This window comes from Manis javanica, chromosome 17, assembly GCF_040802235.1.
Source record: "Manis javanica isolate MJ-LG chromosome 17, MJ_LKY, whole genome shotgun sequence".
In the NCBI taxonomy this organism is placed as follows: Eukaryota; Metazoa; Chordata; class Mammalia; order Pholidota; family Manidae; genus Manis; species Manis javanica.
The window spans coordinates 7882214-7899430 of NC_133172.1; the positions used below are offsets into that span (position 1 = coordinate 7882214).

A 17217-nucleotide genomic window follows, 5' to 3' on the forward strand; every position below is an offset into this window, starting at 1 on the left:
TATTTTTAACCTCTGGTGAGATGGAAACAGGCAGGTCACTTTCTCAAAAACAGAACAGGTGAACAGCATCGGCTGCACTCCCCTTTCTCCATCCCTATATGTCCATCAGTCAGTCTGTCAGCCAGTCAACAATCATCCACAGGGCTCCTGCTGCACACGGAGCTGAGAACACGGGGCACACTGTTTCTCTCCCACGGTTTAGAATCCAGTGAAGCAGCCAGGACTGAAGAGGAGCTCACAGGAGACCTACTATATCCCAGCAGGGCTACGAGGGTTGGACAGCGAGCCAGGAGGGCGTCCCTGGGCCAAAGTGGGCCCAGGATGGTGTTAAGAGGATGAGACTTCACAGGGTGGCAGTGGGGAGAAGATCTTTCTCTCCTGAGAGAAAGACAGAAAAACATTCTCAGGGCTGCTTGATGCCAGAAGGGAAGGTCCTCCTGGTACCCAAGCAACACAGCTGCATCTCACAGTGATGCTGAGCCAGAAGCCGGGACCATGGAAGGGGCGGGTGCTGACTGGCAGGGGGAACAAGGGGACTCTCTGGCCACGAGGTGAACATTCTGGATCTTGATAGGGGTGCAGGTCTATCAAGGTTTGTCAAGACTCATCGAAACGCACACTTAGAACTCTGTGCACTTTATTGTACATAAGTTACACTTCAGTAAGGTGATGTGGGGAGTCACACACACACATTCCGTGAAATTAGGGGCACTGTGCACAAGTGAGAGGTCACTGGGCACACTCTGTGGCGAGAAGACCTGCGTGGCAAGAGCTTGAGAGGCTGAAGGGAGCCCAGCAGGGGAGGGTAAAGAGCTAAGAACTCTTCTTGGCGGTCCCCACCCCCACCTAGCCTGGGGGCACGGCGTGTGAAGATGGCAGAGGTGCCATGAAGGGCAGGAGGGAAGTTAAGAGTCCAGCAAACTGTCACCACCACCCTGTGAGTCAGGGGCGGTGGGCATCCACCTGCCCAGCACCACACAGTGGACAAGAGGCAGCACCCACCCTCTGGAAAGGGGACTCCAGGGAGCTCTCGCTAGGGGGCAGCCTGGAGGAATGAGTCCCCCTTCACCTCCAAGCTACAGAGCCCACTGGGAGCTCCTTCCAGGGCCCCAGGGGTCATTAACAAGGGTCCTGCAGCTGCAGAATTCCCCCTCACAGTGCTGCCAAGGCTGCCAGGCTGGGGCAGAGGGGACACAGGAGGCGGGATGGGGGTCACCAAGAAGTCTGCCTCCCGCCTGCCGCTCCAAGCACAAGAAGCACTTCGAAGGGTTAGTAGAGAAGGACGGAGTGGGTGAGAAGAGGGGATGGCAGCTCCAGGGGCATCAGCCCTGCCTCCGACCCTCTTACCCACAAAAAGTGCATTTGGTTCCTTTCCCCTTGGAGCACACACTTAACACAGAACTGAGAACAACGACAGCCCCGAAGACTACCACCTCCTGCTGAGCGCTTACACTGAGCCAGGCACTCGCAAAACACTTGTCCACGCAGGACCTCACATGATTGACACAAAGGCTCTCGAAAGAAACATCTGTTACTATTCTTGTACTTCTGGTTCTCTAACCTGGGATAGAGAAGGGAAATAACTTGCCTCCACATCACAAGGTTAGAAGGGGCAGAAAGAAGACTGGAACCTGGGAGGCTGACCCAGGCACCCCTTACCTCTGGGGGTCATCCCATCCATCCCCCTACTGCTGGCCAAACTTCTCCAGCTCACCCTTTACCTGGACGATTTCTGCACAGAGCAGCAGCATCTACACCCACACTGAACACCGCAGGTGTTAAGTCCCCAAAGCCGTGTAATCAGAAACGGCCCCCGTGGTGCGAGGTTCTGGGTGGCCCAGACAGCAACCTCAGCAAGGTCCCAAAGAAGGGAGCACAGAGAAAGGGCAACCTGACCAAAACCCACTCCCTGCTGCCTCAGTTTCCCCGACTGTGATATGGTCTTAATGTCTTGTCTATCACAGAATATGACAGATCCTGGAGGTGGTGAAACAGCCTCTGGACTCCAGAACCAATACCATTAATATGCACAATAATAATACAGTTGAAATAGTCTGATGGCTGGAATTTGCTTTATGGTATCTACCAAGAGAAAAAAAGTGTGGGGTTGGGAGAGGGGTAACACAAAAAAGATCAGCAGAAAGCCAGTAATGGGTACACAGGGTTGATTATATATGCTATTCTCTCAACTCCTGGTGAGTGCTTTTAAATTTCCATGATAAAAAGTTAGTAATAATAATAACAATGAGCAAAGTGAACCCCCACTGCCAGCTCCCGGATCCACCCGGGCCACCTTCAAGACTTTCTGCGTCTGCACTCAATTCAGCCTCACAAAGAACCCCCGAGGGAAGTTCTGATACAGGGGAGGAAGCTGAAGCCCACAGGGTACTGCCTTGGACCCTGTCCTCTGTTTACAATGCCAACATTAATTGCCTAGGGTTTGGGGAAGGCAGTAAGGGCTTGGGGATGTGAGCCCATGGGAGCCTTCGCTAATGCGCTGATAATCACCACCACTCTCAGCATCACCACCCCACCACCCCCACCAAAGCCACTAATGTGACCAGCAGCACGGCCACCATCACCACGGCCACTAACATTTTCCTGAGCACCTGCTATATGCCAGGCACATGGTAAGCACTGAATATCCATGAGCACTTCTGAAGTGGGTTTCCTGTCATTCTCATTCCCCCAGTTGAGGAAACTTAGGCACAGAGTGGGGAAGCCCTGTCTGTTCCCAGAGTCACACCATCGCACTTGATGCCAGAGCAGTCTGCTGTGTGCCCTCTGCTGCCCTGTGGTTCAGAATGCCAACACTGTTCCCCATGTGCCTTTCGGGAAGGCAGTGGGGACCTTTGGAGTGGAGGAGTCAGCATGGGACCCTCGGAGAACAGTCATCACAATGAAAACAACAGCAACGTCAGTTGCAAGTTCCCAAAAGCCTACTGCAAGCCTGGCGTTGGGGAGACAGCACCGTCTCATTCCAGACCCTACAAGGGAGCCATCATGAGCCCATTTCACAGACAAGGAAACCGAGACCCAGAAAAGGGATCACTTATCAGGGTCACACTGCAATTAGGTGGAAAAGCCAGCATTACCTCCCATGTCTGCCAATTAGGGATTCACAGCCCTGAAACAGGGGGTTCCTGACCCCCTGAACTGTCAAACAGATCACAGCAACATTCGCAAGGCTGCTGGTGCATGTTATGGGTGTTATTTAAGCCTCACAATCGCCTTCCAAAATTGGTAGTGAGATGAACCCATTTAGTCGCGAGGAAAACTGAGGCCCAGAGCTCGCAAGCCCCTGGCCTGCAAGCCACTCAGCCAGCAGTGGCAGAGCCTGGATTTGGACCAACAAACAATTGGCTTCCAGAGCCCATGCTCTTGACCTCCACGCCAACTGGCAAGCACGATCCAGGCCACAGGCAGGAAGGAGGGGTGCAAGGAAATCACAATAGGGTAAAGACACTGGGACTGGCAGGTTGGCTGTGCTGAACAGGAGGGGAGCAACTTCCTTCAAGATGCAGCTGCAAAAGTACCAAGAAAGACCAAATGACCCAATGCAGGCTCTTGAACCAGCAATGCCACTTCCAGGAGTTTATCTCACAGACATACCCACTTCCCGATAAGATGTGGACGCGTACCTTCCAGCTCTGCACACCAGGAAACGCCTCCACACCCACGTTAAGTAAGAGAGGGTTCACCCACCCTGCAGAACACCATGCAGCCAAGAAAAAGACAGGGTGTGCAATACAGTCTCCCAGGGAGATGACCTGACAAAAGCGAGGTGCAGCACAATGGGCAGAGCGAGCTGGCCCGTGTGAACTGTTTCTGAAGACATACACAGTACATAAATGTGTGTGCACAGAACATTAGGACTGAGGTGCTGCCCCTCGGGAGGCAAACTGGGGGTGGGGGGCAGGGAGGCCAAGGGGGTGGAAGGAGAGACTTACTATGCTTGGGTTTGTAATTTGTACCACGTGCATGTAGGGCTTGGAAAACAAGAATGAGAGACAGAGAGAAAGAAGCTGCTTCCTCCTTGGAGCCCTCCAGACCACCCAGACAGAATTAATCATATCCCCCAGCAGCTAATCCAGCCCTGTGGACAATTTATTTCTAGCCTCCTCCTGGACTGGGTCCCAGTATCCTAACTGAGCCCCAGGGCCCTGGCACACAGTAGGCCCTCAGGAAGTTTAGGTGGGGAACGAGGGAAGAAACAATTCCCTGTCACTGTGAATACACAAACTTGTACACAAAACTAATTGCCACCAAACTAGGAAAATCTTAGAAAACTCTCTCCATTGGGGGATCTTGCATGTCACGGAGACGTGAAGGCTTCAGTCTGTGGGGACAAAACTCTAATGGTGGCAGGGAATTCAAGGGAAGGAATGAGGAGGGAATCCTTGGGGAAAATTCAACCAAACATTTCCCATGTGTCTCTAGTGTGACAGGTCCTACTCTGGGGAGCCGCCTCAGACAGGCCCTCTGACCTTAAAGAGGGGAGAAAAACTCAGATATGAACAGGAGAGTAAGTGGGGTGGGGAGGGATCACTCTGATGGGGGGGGCGGCTTACATCCATGGACCAGTAGCTCAGGCAACTGCTGTTTCCACCAAGAGGGAGGAGGGTGCCTGGGGAGGAAGGCCCAAAGGGGCAGGGCCAGACCACCGCAGCCCCCACCCTCTCCCCTGCTGTGGGACAGGGAGAAAGGAATGCCACGTTTTCCTGTTTCCAATTAACTTCCCCCCACCAGCAGCCTTCTGCATTCTTGAGACCAGGAGTCAAAACGGCCACAGGGGAAAGCTGGGACTGCTGGCGGGAACTCCACTGGTGGCTGGGCTGGGGGCTAGAAGGTGGCCCTCAGGACCCTGGGAGGGAGACCCCCTCACCCCAGCCAGGGCACCCTGGCCCTTCCACAGCCTCAGGGCAGGCGGTGTGAGAAGACCCCACATCCCCAGGGAAGGTTGGGAAGGCCCAGGAGGCCTCTGGGAAGGAAGTCAGCAGTGGGGGGCGGGGAGGGTACAGGCCTGACCCTGTGGGCCTTACTCATGCTTCCCCACTCGAAAAAACCAATCTCTACTTTCAGGAAACACTCACCCTCGAGATCTGTGTGTTTCCTAATGCCCATCTTCTCCAGCCCCCCACCCCACCCGCCCCCAGGAATTGTTATTACTTAAGCCTGTCATCTCAGGAGGGAAGATATTTGCACATCAAGAAAAGGGCAGCAGGGGAGGGGCAGCACCGGGGCTCCCTCAAAACACTGCCTCTCCAGCTCTGCTGACAAATACTGAGTCCCTGTCCTACTATGCCTGGGCCCTGCTATCTGGGTTGGAGTCCCCTCTCAGCCCTGGACTCAGTTTCTCATCTGTACAATGGCAAGATCATCTGTGTCACCTCCCTCACTGGGCCATCCCCAGCCACCCCCGCAAATGTTTATTTAACACCAGAAGTGCTGAAGGGGTAGGGGCCCGTTCAGAAAGCTGGAAGGCAGCCTATCACCAAAGTGGATTTATTCACAGTCTCCCCTTTGCCCCCCACCCCCACCCCAAAGCACAGGGAATTCCTCCAGGGTGCCTGCCATGGCTACTCCCCCTTAAATGCCCAGCACCCAACACTGCTCCCCGCCCCTACAGGCAGGCCATACCCCCTCTGCTGAATGAGAAATAAAAGTTAACATGCTTGGATAATACTTTCCCTACCTCAAGGTCCGTTAAAGGAACTCTAATTATGCCCAACTGCAGAGGACTAGTGAGGTCAATGGCCTGCCTAAGGTCACAGAGTGGGACAGGGGGTCTGACCCCCGGGCCAAGGGGAGAAAGCTCCCTGCCAGCCGCATCAGGTCACCGTGGAGGCTGACAGGGCAGAGTGACTGCAAAGGTCCCCCACAGTTCAGCCGCCCTCCCAGCAGCAGCAAGCCGGGCCAGGTTCCAGCTCAAGTGGAAAAGGAGGATGACAGTGGGGCTGCTCCCAGGTGCCCCCAGTGCCCTGCTCGGCCAAGCCTGGGGCCCTCCTTTCCCTGACTCTCCACCTCCAGCTCCCAGGTTCTGTTGGCAAACACTCTGCTCCAACCCCAGGGGCAACGATCCTGCCCTCAGCCAAGCTTCCAGGTCCTCCTTACCCCTTCCCAAAACCAGCATTCAGGAGGGAAAAAAAATCCAACACCTTTTCCAGGTATTATCCATATTCGAGACCCATGTCAACAAAATCAAAAGGGACAAAATGCCACAGAGAACCTGACAGTTTGAGCTGAGCTGGAGAAACTTGAGAAGGTGAAAATGGGAGCTGTGTGACCCCAGGCAAGTCATACAGCCTCTCTGAGCCTCCATTAGCCTGTCTGAAAAATGGGAATAACTGTCCTTCTTCCTCCTTGGGCTGGGGCCACTCATAAGGCACGCAGCCATCAGCCAATCCATAAAGCTCCCTGGGTAGACAGATGTTGTTATTTCCGGCTTGTAGGAGTTGGGGAGCCAGGGAGGAGGGTGGGGTAGGTAAACATGCTCCTCAAGTCCCACTGGACAAGGGCACACGGGAAGGGATGGTTTCTGAGCTGTCCACTGTCCCCAATTCCCACCACCCGGTACGTCGGAGGTGCCTGCACCCCCCACCCCCAGTCCAGGTGAGAGACGAGACTGGAAGACCCAGAGCTCATCATAAATCTCAGGTCTTGGAGTCTTGGGTGGTCCCACAAACTGTTTCCCAACAAGCACCCTCGGAAAGGAGGTGTGAGCGCAAGGCCAACACATCCCCCAGTGCAGAAACAGCACCTCCCCAGACTGCTACTGCTCTGCTGGAGGGCTGTGCGACAAAAGCGGCTGATTGTCAGGACAGAAGGCTGGGCACAGACAGCAGCCCACGGGCTGGGAACACCAGAGGGCTGGGACCTGTCACCCCCGCCACCCGGACAGACGACACGGTGGCCTCTGACCCCACCTCCCAGGAAGTTCAGCTGCTTAGAACCACAAAGCAAAACAAAGGGGCGCGGAGGGGAAGGAGCCGCCGTGCCTTCCAATCACGGCTGGCTGCGGACCCAGAGCCAGCCCTCCCGCGGCTTGTCGCCCCGTTCTCCGCTGGCCGCGGACCAAGGCCTGGGCAACCCCCGCTCCCTTGTCTCCCCGCGGCCGCTCGTGACAGGAGCCGGGGAAGCAGCCGAAGGGCAGCCAGGGATGGGAAAACCAGATGGCTCCTTCCCGCCTCCCTCCTCCTCCATCCCTCCCTCCGGGAGCCCGCGGCCTGGCCGCCCTCCCCAGGGCCCTGGGGAGGCCGCGGGCCCGGCTCGTCCGGGCTCACCCCAGGGAAAGGGTTGCCTTTGTCTAAAGGTCACCACCCGAGCGCGGTGCCCGGGCTGGGCCTGGTACCTCCCATTCCCAGGCCGAGGGGGCGGAGATGGGGGGCCGCCCCAAGTCTCGGGAGGTGACAGGGGTAAGACTCACCTCCCTCCTTTTACCCCCACTCTCCCCCCGCGTAACGGCCCCCTCCGGGACTGGACAGCAAGCGGGGGAGGGGGCTCAACTCCTTTCAGTGCTGGGGAGTGGGGGACCAAGTCAGCTCCTTTCATTGTTTAGGGGCGGTGGGGAGGGGGAGACCCAGTAGCCTCCTTCCGCATCCATCCCTGCCCAGCCTGCCCGAGGCCCCGTTTCTCCCGGCACCCCCAGTAAGGATTTGGGGAGGGGGGCGCAGGGGACGGGCGAGAAGCGGAGATGAAGGCTCGCCACCTCCGGCCGGGAAATCACCATCCTCTGCCCCACTGCCCTCTTCTCCCCCGAAAGGCGGGGAGCACGGCGAGGGGAGGGGTCCCCGATCGGGGGAGGGGGGTCTCCCGCCCCTCCCCCCGTGGAACGTTAGGTCTCGTTTTTCCGCCGCTCCATTGTATCCCCGGCAGCCGGCGGGAGGGCCGGGGAGGCACCGGGCGCCGGGTTTGGGCAGGGGAGCAGGGGTGGGGTGTCCCCGCAGGTCGGGGCGGCGGTGGTGGTGGGAGAGACGCGGGAGGTGGGGGGGCTGCCGGGGGTGGTGGGCGCCGAGCGAAAAAGGAGGCAGCGGGAGCTGCGCCCCGGTTGGGGGGCTGAGTGTGTGAGTGTTGGGGGGGTGGGTTCGGCCCCGGCTCCGACCCCCCACACACACACCCTCGCCGCCAACCCCCACTCCCCCCTCGCTTTTGCGCCCTGTCACAGCCCCGACTCGCAGGTAGAGAGAGTTAAGAGATTTAAAGAGAAATTGCTACATTGTGAGAAACTCACCCTGATGTTTGAGCAGCCGTCGGCGCGGGGTCTCCGAGACGGCCCCGCACGGGCTGCAAAGGGAGGACCCAGAAGGGGCCGACCGGCCGGGCCGGTCAGCGCACTGCCTGATCGCATGGCGGCCGCCCGGCAGCCTCCAATAGGCCCCGCCGCCGCCCCGCGCCGCGGCCCGGCCGCCCCGGACCCGCGCCCGCCCCGGGGAGGACCCCTCGGGTTTGGAAAAAAAAATTTTTTTTTTTAATTAAATGCAAAAGAAAAAAAAACCTTACAGGTTTTGTGTTCCGCCCCCCCCTTCCGCCACCACCGCCTCCTCCTCCTCCCTCCGCCCTCGCCGGGGGACGGGCTTGGGGGGGAGGCCCCGCCCCGCGCTCCGCGCTCCAGCCCAGTCTCGGGACGCAGAGCGGCGGGCCCGCGAGCGAATGGGAGGCCGCGGACTCCCCGGGAGGGCGACCTCCGCGCCAGCACCGCCCCCTCCCCAGCCCCAGTCCCGGGGCTTTGGGGGAGCGCCTTCCAGGCTCCGGCGCAGTCTGTCGGCTGCGTGGAGCAGTGCTGCGGCTTGTGACGGGAACCAAAGGGCTTCGCGTTCTCGGATCCCGGGCGCCAGGCCCGGCAGGGGAGGGGGCTCCATGAGCCCTGGGCGCGGCCCTGACGCAGGGGATGGTCGCCGGGCGGGAGGACGTCCCCAGGGCGAGCGCCGAAGGTTCGCAAAGGTAGACGGAGGCGAGGATAGAGAAGAGGGGAGGCTTCGCAGGTGGGACCGCGAAGGAGCCGGAGTACGAGCCAAGAGGGGTAAAGGCGGTGGGGGCCTTGGGGCCACCGGCCCGGACACCCGGCGTGGCTTGATCACTCACCCCAGCCTGTCTTTGCCAAGCTGCGACGGCTCCGGAGAGGGCGCCGGGGACGGGGTCCGTTCTGCCTCCCGAGGCCTCTCGGGCCGCGCTGTTGGGATTCCCAGAAGCCCCGCGACGCCTCGGTGATGTGGGGTCCGTTTCCGCCCAGCCAGGCCGTGAACGGCCTGCGGGCGGGACGCTTGGTGGGTGCCGACTGTATGCCCTGCGCCTGTCTGGGAGCCCTGCGGGGATTCAGACGAGCAGGACCTGCGCTCCTTGGGCGCACAGACCGGGGCGATTTATATTCTGGTCTCTTACTATCATTTGTCTCTCCAGTGTCCTAGCAAAGCTATGTGCCTACAAAAACTGGTCAATAAATTTGTGTTGAATAAATGAGTGATTGAGACATATCTGCGTTTTAAAGTTTAGTATTTATCCTAGTATCTTGGTACAACTCATTATTTAAGAGACCACAAACGTAATACAGCGGGTAAATCTATAAGTTAGTGCTCATCCTCTGAAAGTATGTGACCCTTCAGGGAGCAGCAACATACACACAGACTTTTTTTTTAATGATTTTTCTTCGTTTGTTTTTTGTTTTTTTCGGCATCATTAATCTACAGTTACATAAAGAACATTGTTTACTAGACTCCCCCCTTCACCACGTCCCCCCCACATACCCCTTCACAGTCACTGTTCATCAGCGACACAGACTTTTTTGAGTTGCCTTTCCAGTTGCTACGATTGAGCCTAGGCTTTGGGTATTCATTATCTAATGACAAGCGCAATGTTGCCCATCCTCAGTACTGCCCACTGGCGAGAGACCACTAGTAACCCCATCTCACAGTGCAGAGAACTGTACCGGCTGAGAGGAAGTGCTTTGCCCAAGGTCACGCAACCAGGAAGTGGGGCCTGATCTGAGCTGGATGGCACTGTGTCTGCCATAACCAGCTCAGGGGAAATCAGAACTTGAGGACTCAACTGGTTCAAAGCAGATTTGAGGCATAGATATGTGTGGGGGTAGAGGAAGGTGACTGTCCAAGTTTATCCATTCATACAGGAAGTATTGAGTAGTGTGTGCCAGGAATATAGTAGTGAATAAGAGCACCCTGGTTCTTGCTCCTGCACCCCTTCACAGTCTATTAGGGACACAGTATCTAGTAAACAAATAAGCCACTTACCCTGTTGCCCCCATGCCCTCCATGGCAGGTCCCAAGTCTCTGGAGCACTGTGATATCCTCCACCCCTAGAACAGTGCCTGGCATTTGAATGCGTGTTCAAGAAAGGTATGCTGGACAAAGAAGTAATACCCACCCTCTCACAGGCACACGGGACCTTTTAGGAAGGTGGTCCTCAAGCTGTGCCATTTGGAATAGGCCTGGCTGGGTGTAAAGGAAGCCAGCAAAAGGCCAGCCCCAAACCTAGCCAGGCCTGGCAAGGCTCTGGGAGTTAAGTGGCCAAGGCCAGTGTAGGGATCAGCATGGGCCCAAATGGAAAGAGACCTGCTGTCCTTTGGCGGTGGCATATCTCTTCCCTTTGGGAAACATGAATATTGTTTCAGGTAAAGAACTGAGTTGCCAGAGAGATCAGGTAGCTTCAGCAACTTGCCCCAGGGCGGCCAGGGTGAGGACTAAACCCATTACACCCAGTATTTTGTCACCAGTTTTATTTCTGAGTCACCAGATAACCTGGGGCAAGTCACTTGTTTTTCAGCTCCTCCATTTCCTCATCTGTCCAATAGGAGTGTGTCATCAGATACCAAAATCCATTCCCCCCGTAACATTTTTTATGAAAAATTTCAAACATGGAAAATACAGAAATCAGTAAACACCTAAATACCCACCACCTACATTTGCCATCGGCATGTTACTCTTGCTTTACTCCGCATCTATGCATCTCCATCAAAACCATCTTATTTCTTGATTTGTTGCAGATAATCTGTTTACCACCTCCGGAACACATCATTAACCATAACCAGGTAATCCTCACTGTATCTCGGCTATAATAAGGGCCCCCTGGGATAGGCACTGGCTCTCAATTAAAACCCAATTCTTTTTTTTTTTTTTTTTTGTGAAAGAGTAAGGGACAGAGAGGGAAAGAGGGAAGAAACCAGAGCTAGGTCACACAAAGATTCAAATCCAGCTCCTTCTGTCCCCAGAGTCCAGACTTTGAAGACTATAGAGAGGATGAAATGAACAATAGCCATGGAAGATCTTTGGGGACAGTGACAAAGCAGCAGACAAATGTTGAGATAACAGGACCAGAGAAGATGTACCCATCTTTCCTCAACCAGAAAATACGTTGCACCCCTGTGTTCATCTGGGCTCCTGGTAATTGGGTCGTTGCCTGCCAGTTTGGGACTTAATCCCAAATGGGTCATACATAGTATTTCCTCTTTCCTAACATAGGGACGGTGATGGACACCTCCCAGACACTTGCTGAATGAATAAAGGGACCCAAAAAAGCATGCTACCAGGCAAATGGCTTCTACAGGCCCCTGCAGCCATTCAATAGCAAGGGTAGCCATAGGCATCAGGCCTGGGGTTTTGAAAACCCCATACCCCCAACATGAGCTTGGATTTCTGGGTCCCTCATTTCAACGTTTAATGGCCTGTTTTAATTATAACCGTGCAGCTGAAAAGGAACATCAGGAAATTCCCTATATGCTGTGGAAGGGTGCAGTACATTGGGCAACTAACCTGCACTCTCCCAGGGGCCTGCTTTCAGAGCACTGTTTCCAAATCCCTCTTACCCTCCCAGCCCTCAGGCCAGACAGCTCCCCTCCACCCCGGTATAGTAGCATTTTTCTACCCGCCCACGCACATTTCCACTCCTCTCTCACCGCACCCCCAGCTCTCCTAACCCAATTCTAATCCCCTTCTCCTCCTAGACCTGCGCTTCCTACCCAGCCCAGTTGCCAAGCTCCTACAGCTCCTACACTTACAAAGGTCTAACCTGATTGCCATCTCTCCACAGAGGGGGTGGTTCCCCTATTTCCTTTTTAAAATAAGTGGTTTGTACCTCTGAAAGTCAAAACAACGCCCATCACTGCTCCTCCCTTCCACTAGCAGCTGCAAAACCGAATACTTTGCCAACCCAAGTTCTGTGTCTTGAGCTGGTGCTACGGTTCTTAGTTTTCAGTCGAGCAGTACACTCATGATCCGTGCACTTTTATGCTTGCCTGTCACACTTCAATAACACGACGGGACAAAACAAGAAAAAGCCTCGCCCAACCCTAAAATATCCCTGCATCCCTCCAAGTTTCCTTCAATGGGACGTAAGGGGAAAAACTTCCATCAAAGACCTTTCCGGGATCCGAGTTTTAGCCGCTGGACGGGGGAAACACGTAGGGCACTGACTCCGAATGACCTCCGCCCTCACTGCTCCCTTAAAATATGGCTCGTACAGAGGCCGGGCGCTGCCCTAGCTCCCTTCCTGGCTGCCCCGCCGCGAGGGCAGAGACTGAGCAGCAACGAAATCAGGCAGCTGCGAGCCCAGCCCGGCCTCGGGTCCTCGGCGTGCAAGTGCGGGGGGCGGGGTCTGCCTGCCCATTGGTCCAAACTTGGGGGCGGGGCAATGCTCCATTCCGCCCCCACCCCCCTCCGAGTTAAATGGGCCTTTTTCAGACTTTTGGAATTATTCATCGGTGGGTGGGGCCTGAGTTTGTTTACACGCTGCCATTGGCTGGATTTGAATCGGCTCGACTGCGGGCAGGCCGCGGGGCGGGTCTCCAGAGGGCTGTGGCCGGCGGCTGACAGCTTCTCGGCTGAAGGGCCTACGCTGTAGGCGCTACCAGAACCGTGGGACACGGGCCTGGGGGGACTCTGGGCGGAAGCAGGTAGCGGGGACGGGCCGGTTGACCTTTCCGTCCGTCTTTGATAAATGTTAATCAAAGGGTAAGGTGGGAAGCGTTGTTTTTGTTTTCATAAAAATGTGTAAGGAAAACCAAACCCGAAACAACCTAGCTGCCCACGGATGGGGGACTCTTTAAATAAGCTGCGGTCCGCCGGACAAGAGGGACACGAAGTAACCGTATAATGAGGAAGTAATACAAGAACTGACACGGAATGAGCTCTATATGTATCTAGCCAAGGGAAAAAAGCAAAAGAGGGAGCGAAGTATATAATTTAAAAGTCTGGGGTGGGGGGGGTGTAGTGAAAAACAAGCTTTTGCTTATTAAATGTATAAAGCATCTTTGAAAGCAGAAACAAACAGGTAACAGCAGTTACCTGTGTGGAGGGAGCCCCGAGGGACTGAGATGGAGGGTACCTCTTTTTGTACTTTTGAGAAGTTTGAGTCTTGTATTCACCCAAAGAAATACGTACATGCACATAAAAATACTGAGTTCTGAGAATTCCCCCACTGCAGCCACATGCCTTGCCGCTACGGCCCGTAGGAAAACTTTTGGCTCTGGAGTCCATGGAGCCCGACCTGCGCCACCTGCACCGTGCAGTGGCGTCGGGATGGGGACACGCTGGGAATGAGTTTCTTCACCTACTCTTGCTCCATCAGACGTCCAGACCCAACCAAGGAAGTGGTTTTGTTTATTTGTTGATTTAAGCAATTTAGTGATCACCGCCGCATTTAACATCCTAGCTGCGCGGAGGGGAAGCTTCCTTAGTGCTGTTTGGGGGAGGAGGAGGAAGAGGAGGAGAAGCAAGCCGAGCTCAGACAAGCCCTTTAAGGAAAAAGAAGAGAAAATCAAAACTAGGAGAGGCCCCTTTAAGAGGGGAAGCCTGCCTTCTCCGGAAAACGACGTGAGGCTGGGAGTGGATGGGCAAAGCGGAGAGTTGTTCGGGTTTCGACTTTTACGATTAACTCTCTTCTGGGAGATCTGAAGAAAAGGATGAAAACGACTTTCTGCAGCCAATGAGTTTTGGCCTCTTAGAAGGCTATGAAAGCCACCCGTGCCTAGAGTGAAAATTTGCCAGGCTGGAAGGTGATGCAGTTACAAGTGGCTGCTTAACCGAGCTGGCGCTGCCAGTGGGGTACATACACAGATAAACTCAATGAATGGGCCAACGTTCCCAGCAGGTAGGAGGTTCTGACATCTTCCCTGGTTTACAGATGTGGAAACCAAGTCACAGAGCGGTTATAGAATTGTGAAAAGCAGGTGTCACAAGGATTTGAACCCGGACAGCTTTGCTGCAAATTTCATACTTTTAAACACTATACACTTGCCCCTAAAGACTTTCCTTATGATGCATTGTTTTAAAATCTATAAGGAGCTTAATATAGTCTCTTAATGAGGGGGAACCATTATTTTCTGCAGTAGAGTTGTGTATTATTTTAAATAAAATAATTTCTAAATTTTTTCCTAAAATCCTATACCGGGGTGAACTGTTTGATTTTTTTAAGTACCTGTCACAGAGGAGAAGTCTTGCCCTTGGCACTCCTACTCATCTGCATAATCACTGATCTGATGTTTCCTGTGTGCCAGGCACACTTCTAAGCCTTTTATATACCTTCACTCATTAAATCGTTTCATCAACCCCTGCTGTCAAAACTGTTATCATTCTCATCTCACAGCGGAAGAGATGAGGCACAAAGAAATTAAATATCTGGCCCAAGTTCACACATCTCCGTCCAGAGAAAGAAGAGGAAAACCAAAAATGGGCAGGTCAAGGCTGGAGAGGAGGGAAGGTGAAAGAGAGAAAAGAATGCGAATTAAGATAAACCATCAGGTTAGTGAAAGTGGAGAAAATGGCTTTAGGGAGATGTGGGGTGGTAGTGGCGTGTGGGGGGCAAGGCTGAGGTCAGCTTGCAAAAGGTGGTGAGAAAATAGCCAACGAGCACATGAAAAGATGCTCAAGGTTGTTAGTCATCAGGAAAGTGCAGATTAAAATCACAGTGATAAACTAATTCACACTCACTAGAATGGCCATAATCAAAAAAAGGGGAAAATAACAAATGTTGGGCACAATGTGGAGCAAAGAGAACCCTTATACACTGCTGGTGGGTACCATGGAGTGGCTGAAATGGAAAACTTTGGTGTTTCCTCAATAAGTTGCTCCTAGAATTAATATATGACCACTTGTAGACATACACCCAAAATAACTGAAAACAGGTATTCAAACAAAAACTTGTACACAAATGTTCATAGCAGCACTATTCATAACAGCTGAAAGGTGGAAACAACCCAACTGTCCATCAACTGATGAATGAATAAAGAAAATGTGTTATAGCCATACAGTGGAATATTATTTAGCCATACAAAGGAACAAAGTTCTGATAAATGCTACAACGTGGAACCCTGGAAACATGCTGTGTCAGAAGCTACATACCAAAAGGCCATGTATTGTACAAGTCCATGTACAAGGCCATATATCCTACAATTCCATTTATATGAAATGTCCAGAGTAGGCAAATCCAGAGAGAGAAAGCAAGTTAGGAGCTGGGGGGAGGAAAAAGGAATGGAGAGTGAGCACAAAATGAATATGTGGGTTTCCTTTTGGAGTTACGGAGAAGTTTTGCATTTAGATAGTGGTGACTTTTATAAAACCATCAAACAAAAACTTGTACAACTAACTTTGTGAATGTGCTTACTGCCACTGAATTGTACATTTTTAAATGGTCAAGGTGGTAAATTTTATGGTATGAAATTTCTTAACTAAAAAAATGGTGGTGAGAAAGAGAGGTGTTGAGCAAGTGGGATTTAAAAATTAATACATATCGCAGTGTATACAAGGAGAGGAGCTGAAAATAGCTGGCGAGGCAAAGAGTGGGGAGTCTGAGGAGATGGCGGCAAGGTAGGGTCCGGCCAATGCACCTGCTCCGGAGGGTTACAGAAAGCCCAGGGCGGACCTCAGGGAGGAACTTTCACAGGTCTCTGGGGGGTCCAGACCCACTCCCCAGGGTAGGAAGGGCTGGGATAGGGGAGGCAGGGTACTGTGCGTGCCCCCAGCAGCTGCCTGACCCATCCTGTGGTTCGGGAAGACCTCCTGGAGGAGGAAAAAGAGGAGTTTCATAGGAAAAGGTAGTACGGGAAAGAATGTTGATTTTCTGGGTCCAGAGTAGAAGTGAGCCTGGAGTTTCTAAAGCTCAACCTTGACACTCCCCTGATTGAAACCCTCCTACGGCTCCTTAGTGCCCTTGGGAGAAAGTCCACACTCTGCAGCAGCTCTGCAGCAGCACATTCAACATTCCCTGAGCACCCGCTCTGTGCCCCACCCTGTGTGGGCAATGCTGGGGACACAGCAGTGACAGAGACAGGCCCAGCCCTGCCCTCACCCGGCTCACACCTCAGTGGGGGAGACAGACATAAAACAAAGCATTCCCGTGTGGTAGATACAAGCCTGGTGGCAGCTTTGGGAGGTCACGCAGAGTTAACCCAGCCCCACCGAGCCTTCTCAACTTCCATTATTCCTCAAGGACTACTCCCCAGTTCCTGAAGAGTACTGCCTCTACTGTGTGTGCCTACAATTTGTTCTTTCAAGCAGCTTTTTTTTTGTTTTCCCTTAAATGGGTTCCCATGGGGCCACTTTAGGTGCATCCTAAGCAGGGAGAGTCATGAAATTACAGGTGCGATGGGCTGGTTACTTTTTTTCCTAACACGCATTAAAATAAATGCATAACCATTAAAATAAGTCACCTGGAAATGATTTCAAATGCTACTTTTTGCAGAGGGTATCTGTGACCTAGACTCTGGGGATTAGGGGAGACCTTTCTGAAGGAAATCACTTGGAAGCGAAGACGTGTAAGATGAACAGTTAGTAGACAAGGATGGAGGGAAAGTGTGCAAAGGCCCAGAGGTGGCAGCGTCAGGGAAGGTAGGCAGTCCAGGCTGCTAGAGGGACAGGAGCTTGGCTAAGAGAATGGGTGCCCTTGCAGGGACACCAAGGCTTGGGGTTTAATCCCAAGGGTAATACACAGTCATTGAAGGGTTTGTTCTCATCATTGTTTACCTTTAACTGCTATGCAATTCACATACCATAAAACTCACTCATTTCAAGTGTGCCATTCAGTGATGGTTTTCGTATATTCAGAGTGTCGTGCAACCTTCACCACCATCTATTCCAGAACATCTTCATCACCCCAACAAGAAAGCCTGTACCCACGGGCAATCACTCAGCATTTCCCTGTCCCTCCCAACCCCAGGCAACCATCTGTCTGCTTCCTATCTCTATATAGACATGTCTTTTCTGGACATTTCATGTA

General features: G+C 53.4%; 1 protein-coding gene and 1 long non-coding RNA gene across 4 annotated transcripts in view; one reads left to right on the forward strand and one right to left on the reverse strand.

The window, feature by feature from the left end:
• The window catches only part of BICRA (BRD4 interacting chromatin remodeling complex associated protein), a 71295-nt gene extending 62859 nt beyond the window's left edge, over positions 1-8436 (reverse strand). For 2 of the 3 annotated variants that reach the window (XM_037005923.2, XM_037005925.2), the window contains exon 1: positions 8231-8436. The gene's annotated coding sequence lies outside the window, so the exon portion shown is untranslated. The remainder of the gene's footprint in view (positions 1-8230) is intronic. The other variant, XM_037005922.2, reaches the window with a different exon arrangement.
• LOC140847221 (uncharacterized) lies at positions 394-9470 on the forward strand. The gene is made up of 2 exons (XR_012126981.1): positions 394-7415; positions 8165-9470. It is a non-coding gene; the product is annotated as an uncharacterized lncRNA (long non-coding RNA).
• The last annotated feature ends 7747 nt before the right edge of the window (positions 9471-17217 follow it).